Source organism: Delphinus delphis, chromosome 8, assembly GCF_949987515.2.
Source record: "Delphinus delphis chromosome 8, mDelDel1.2, whole genome shotgun sequence".
Lineage (NCBI taxonomy): Eukaryota > Metazoa > Chordata > Mammalia > Artiodactyla > Delphinidae > Delphinus > Delphinus delphis.
Window position 1 is genome coordinate 65,027,701 of NC_082690.1, and position 6,000 is coordinate 65,033,700.

Here is a 6,000-nt window from a genome sequence, read left to right on the forward strand (position 1 = left end):
GGTGGGAAGGGTGGTTATTGACTGGAAACAAGTGAACCTTCTGGGACGCTGGAAATGGGCAGCGGTTACCTAAGTAAAATATATCAGCTTTACACTCAAGATTTGTAGTTTGCTCTTTGTAACTAGTGCCTCTAGAATGCTGGACTGGCTAGTCCCTAGGGGTCAGCTGGTCCAAAGCCCTCAACTTTGCACAGAAGGACCTGGAAGGGGATGGGCCAAATCTACCCAGGAACAGCTGCCCCTCTTCCAGGATGTGGTTCATGACAGCACCTGCCCCCTGCTGGGTCCTTTAAATACAGTTGATGTCACACGTTTTTAATCTCAGTTTTTTCTATCTCCCATCACGCAGCTGGTTGCGTGTCCCTGCTTCACCACTCAGGAGTGGCCCTGACCCCTCCTAGTCGTGTGCTCAGCTTCCATTGACCTTTCTGAGGTTGCTGAGTCTTTGGCCTTGGGTAGTGGGTGAATCTGTGGTGGACACTAAATTCCATCCAGGGTTAGCCTGAGATTCCTTTTCCACCTCTACCACGTAGATGCAGCACACTGACTCTCAGGGCTGTGCACCCACAGGAATGAAGGCCTTCCTCACTGTTTACGTCCACCTCCTCAACAGCAGTCCTCAGGGCCCGGCTGAGGGCCAGCGGGACGTGATGAGTGGGAGAGGGAAGCTTTGTCTAGCAACCCCCATTCTGTTCAGCCCTGAGCCCCGCAGCCTGCCCTTCTTCCCCATCTGAATCTCTCATTTCCTGTCCCGTATCACCCAGCCTCTTCCCCTTAACCAGCACTCTCTGCTTTGACCAGCAGCCCACAATGGGTCTCTAAATTACAATGTGTCTTGGTGTGTTCCTCTTTGGGTTCATCCTGTATGGGACTCTCTGCGCCTCCTGGACTTGGGTGATTGTTTCCTTTCCCAGGTTAGGGAAGTTTTCAGCTATTATCTCTTCAAATATTTTCTCAGGCCCTTTCTCTCCTCTTCTCCTTCTTGGACCGCTATCATGTGAATATTAGTGCATTTGATGTTTTCCTAGAGATCTCCTACACTGTCCTCATTTCTTTTCATTCTTCTTTGGTTCTGTAGCAGTGATTTCCACTACTCTTGTCTTCCAGCTCACTGATCTGTTCCTCTGTATCATTGAGTCTACTATTGATTCCTTCTAGTGTATTTTTCATTTCAGTTATTGTATTCTTCATCTCTGGTGGTTCTTTATATTTTCTAACGCTTTATTAAAAGCTTCTAATTTCCCGCTCTGTGCATCCATTCTCCACCGAGTTCTTTGATCATCTTTACGATCATTACTCTGAACTCTTTGTTTCGGGTAAATTGCCTACCCCCACTTAGTTCTTCTGGGGTTTTGTCTTGTTCCTTCATCCCTAGGGGGCCCCGGGGCTAGGGCTGGCTCACTGGTGGGCAGAGTCAGGGTCCCGAAGACTCTGCGTCTGCTGCCCACCCACTGGCAGGTGAAGCCAGGGCCTGGGGTTAGTGCCGGACTACTGGCAGGCAGAGCTGGTTCCTGGAGTCTAGCTGCAGGGCCCAGGGATCCTGGAGTTTGCTTTAGATCAGTTGCTGGGCAGAGGGTGGTTCCTGACACACCTGGGTATGAGGTTCAGGGTGTCCCGAAGGTTGCGTTCGTCTGCAACGGGACGAACAGACGAGTGGACAAGTGGACAGGGCCAGCCAGGCCCCCGTTGGGGAATTGTAGTTTTCTTCCCCCTGGTGGGTAGAGCTGGGGTTTGGCCCTCTGGTGGGCAGGGCGTTGTCTAGGGCTGCGTCTAAAGGCAGCTGTGGGCTCTTTAGTCTTTAGGCAGCCTGTCTGCAGAAGGCTGGGGCTGTGTCCTCGCCCAGTTAGCTGCTTGGCCTCAGGCGTCCCAGCGCCGGCACCTGCAGGCTGTTGGGCTAATGAGCTGGAGGAAGACTTTAAAAATGGCGCCCGCCAGCAGCGGCGTCCACGCAGCAGAAGTAGCTCCTGAGAAGAGCTGCTGCCAGTGACTTTGTCCCCAGGGCGAGCCGCAGCCGTGCCCCCTGCCTCTCCGGGAGACTCTCCAAGACCGGCAGGTAGGTCTGGCCCAGGCGCCTATCAAATTATTGCTTTTGCCCAGGTGTGCGTGGGATTTTGTGTGCGCCCTCTAAGAGTGGAGTGTCTATTTCCCCCGGTCCTGAGGGGCTCCTGCAGTTAAGCCCCACTGGCCTTCCATGCCAAATGCTCTGGGGGTCGTCTTCATGGTGCTGAACCCCCGCCTGGGCTGGGGGCCTGACGTGGGGCTCAGAACTCTCGCTCCTGTGGGAGGACCTCTGCACTATAATTATTCTCCAGTCTGAGGGTCGCCCACCCGGGGGTAATACGGTTTGATTATATCGCGAGTCTGTCTCTCCAACCTGTCTCGTTTTGGTTCCTTCTGTTACCGAATTAAGTCCTATGGACCCTACTTGGGCCCTTTAGCCCAATTGACGCTCTCTGCCTTGGTGGGGTAGAGTTCTTTTTCGTTTTGGGTTCAAGCAGCCGATAATAAAACCAGAGCTGAAATTGACATAGCATAGGCCTACCCGGCGGCCAGAGAACGGAGAAGCCGGAACTAAGATCAACTTCTCCCACCTGGCGGGAAGGACTTAATTTTAAAAAGACAAAGGGAGGAGAAGCAAAGCTTACGATGCGGAGGCATATGCAGTAGTCTGCGGGGGAAGGGGCAGGGCTTTTTCTGAGGGAGTGGGTCCCATCCCCCTTTTATCCTTTTCTGGTCCTTAATATCTGGTCTTGGCTGCTGGTAGGTGTGTTATTTAATATGCTAATGTAGTAAAATCAATGTATAATGAGACTTGAGGTCTGTTGGAGGTCAGATTCATCGCCATCTTGGCCCCGGCTGGTTCTATCTGGGTTTTTCTTTTTTCTTCTTTTTTAAGCCATTAAAAATCTGCTTTTCTTATTCAGTAATGTAGATTTTACCAGAAGGCTGATTAAAAACTAATCTTTTGAAATGTCACCAAAATAAAATCCTCGACAGATACAACACAACTAAGTATATCATTAAAATATATTCTTAACAGAATAAAAGCCTAGAATCGGAACATTGGTTGAAAACATAGAAGCTCTACAGAAGCGGTAAATTAGGAGCTAGTCACATTTTAAATTTGCCATCAGTGTTTCTTTGTTGAAGCCCAGAAGATAGAGCAAATTGAACGTATGGTATAAGTTAACACCGTGGTTTGCTTTTTTTTTAACCAGATTCTGGAAAAGTAGGATTAAATAAGGAGAGCTTTTAGATTATAAACTTAAATATCCACTTTTGCTGGTTTTTCTTTTTTGTGTGAGTAGTTTCATTTCTCATCTCTGGACCCTTTAAAGATTTATGTTCACTCCTGCTAAAGGGTATGGGGGGCGTTGGTAGGCTGTGAGCAGGGACACTCCTGCTAAAGGTGGGTGTTGATGGGTTTTGAGCAAAGACTTGGAGCAGCTCTGGCAACATTTTTTTATGTCTTTAGTTGTAGAAGATCTTTTCTGGTAGGTTCCGGTCTTTTTCACCGATGGTTATCCTGCAGATAGTTGTAATTTTGGTGCGCTTGTGAGAGGAGGTGAGCTCTGGGTTTTTCTCCTGCAACGTCTTGGCCGCTCTCTCACATGGTGGGTCTCTGAGAGCAGCCTCCCTGGGGTCCTATCTTCCATGTCTTCTCTCCTCTGCTCTCAAAGTCTCTACCCCTCCTATGGGTCAACCAGGACCATCCTGGGCTGGTTCCCCCGGGAAGATGCACTGTAAGCCCACAGGCTGGTTTCAGGGGTGCCGAGACTGCGGTCACCTCCATGCTCACCTGTCCCGCAGCCCCTCCGGAGCCCAGGCCCCATCCCCCCATGCACTGCCCCACGCCGCCGACGGGGCTCTCTGTTCCCATGTGGAGGCCATTCGCTCCTGAAATATTTGTTCACAAGGGACATGCAGGGAATCCAAAAAACGTAGATTTCATCCCCAAGTCCCAAGGCCCTGTTCTCCTCACAGCACAATTAGCTGTAAGATAAAGGGACAGTGTGAATGGCTTCTTTCTACAGTGGCTGCCCTCACAGCCTGAGATTCTAACTGGTCAGTGCTTGGCTTTCAAAAGTACTGAGTTGGAAAGAACCTGGATTCCAGAGTGACGCAGACCTGGGTCCTACTCATGGTTCTACCTTGCGGAGTTACCTTGGGTGAGCTGGGTTCAGAGTCTGCGTTCTCAGAGGGAATGTGTCCTTCTAAGGGTGTCACACGTGGAGGCATATCTGTCCCTCATCGGTGAGGGAATACATAACCGGCTCAGGTTTCTCCACTTCGCAGAGACATACTCCCTGCTGATGTGTTGTCTCAGTGCATTTCCTTAGAGTCTTGTGGTGAGGGGTTTCCATCTTGGCTGGGGCAGGTCCCCTAATGGGGATTTTGCCAGCAGGCTGGTAAGCTCTGAGGAAATCCCACAGGTGACTTAGGTAGGTCAGTCATGGGGGCTACACTTCCACAGGCAGGTGTCACTTGTGAGTGAATAAGCTAGGGCCTAGAGTGAAGGCTCCTCCCAGCCAGGCTCCCACTTGCCCAGTCACACCAGCTGCTTGGAGGGCCCCTGCAGGCTGCAAAGTGGATCTCAAGGGTCTGGGATGGCCGCCTCCCAGGAGACCCCCAAGGACCCCAGGCTCTGCTTTCCCCTCAGAGATCTTGTGTCTTCCTTGTGGCCACTTCAGCTTTTCTCTGGTGGCCAGAGCTGTTCTCCACAGTACCTTCTGGGGCCTCACCCAGCGTTCTTGCTGATTCTCCCTCAGCACCAGTGGGGTACGGCTCCCACCGGTGCTTCAGCTCTGATGAATTCTCCCAAAGGCAAGCCCAGTGCTTGGGAAAGGCAGGCAGCCTCCTCGTAAATGTTGGCTTGTTAATAGCCCCTTTCTGAAATGAATCCCTGGTCTCAAATATGTCCCCAATACAGTCCCCCTGGGCACCATCAGCGCTTGATTGACCCACCCTACAACTCTCCTCTCATCGGTGGCTTTTACCCCACCCTATCCTGAGGTTGGGGACACGTTTCCCTTTCTTCTTAAAGAAAGTTAATCCCAGCATACTCGGAGGGTGGACCATCAACTCCAATGACGCAAGTCCTAGTTTCCTTTCTTCCAGCCAACCCTGGGAGACTTCATGCCAATGGAGACGCTAGAAAACCCAGAATTCCCTTGGCTGGACAGGCTCCATGTGATTTTAAAAAAGCAGTAATGTTTGTAAGATTTTTTCTTATCACAAGGTAACACCCACACAGTGTGGAAAATGGACAGGGATGCAAAGAGAACAGGATCCTGCGCTCTAACCCGTCCCGCAAAGACAATCCCACACCCAGAGCCACCGGACCAGGTCCTCGAGCAGCCCAGGTTCTCGAGCGGCCCCGGCCCGGAGGCAGGGAAAGGTCCCCGCTTTGTGGGGAAAAGCCCTCGTGCGGGGCGCGGGGACCCGCGGGGCCGCCAGGGGGCAGGCGTGTGCCGCGGACCCGGGTCCCGCCTGGACCAGGCGCTCTGCTCCGCGGCTCCCGCGGGCTCGGGCCAGGCGTCTGGCGGGGGCGGGGGGGTGGGGGCGCCCAGGGTGGAGGAAGCCCCGCGCGGGCCCCACCGGGAGCGAGCGCTGCCGTCAGCTCATTTTATCCTCAACAACCCGGAAACTTGACGCTGCTTTCCTATGTTACCGATGAGGAAGGTGAGGTTCTGAGAGTTAGGCAGTTGTCCAAGGGGACACAGGTCACGAGGGATCTGGGGCAAAACCCAGGTGTCCGGACTCCAGGGCCGCTCCCAGCCATTCCCAGCACGTGCGTGTGTGGGCAGGTTCAGGCCGGCCAGGGGGCCACATGGGGCGAGGGTGGGAGCCCCCCGTTCCCGCTCAGCCCCTGGGGATTTCCTCTTGGGGGCCTAAGGAGGGCCCTGCTGGCGCCCGGAGGCATGTTGATCATGCCTCGCCCCTCCCCCGACCCCCGAGGCACACAGCCCGGGGCCCTGTTACTGAAGGCGCCTCGGAAAG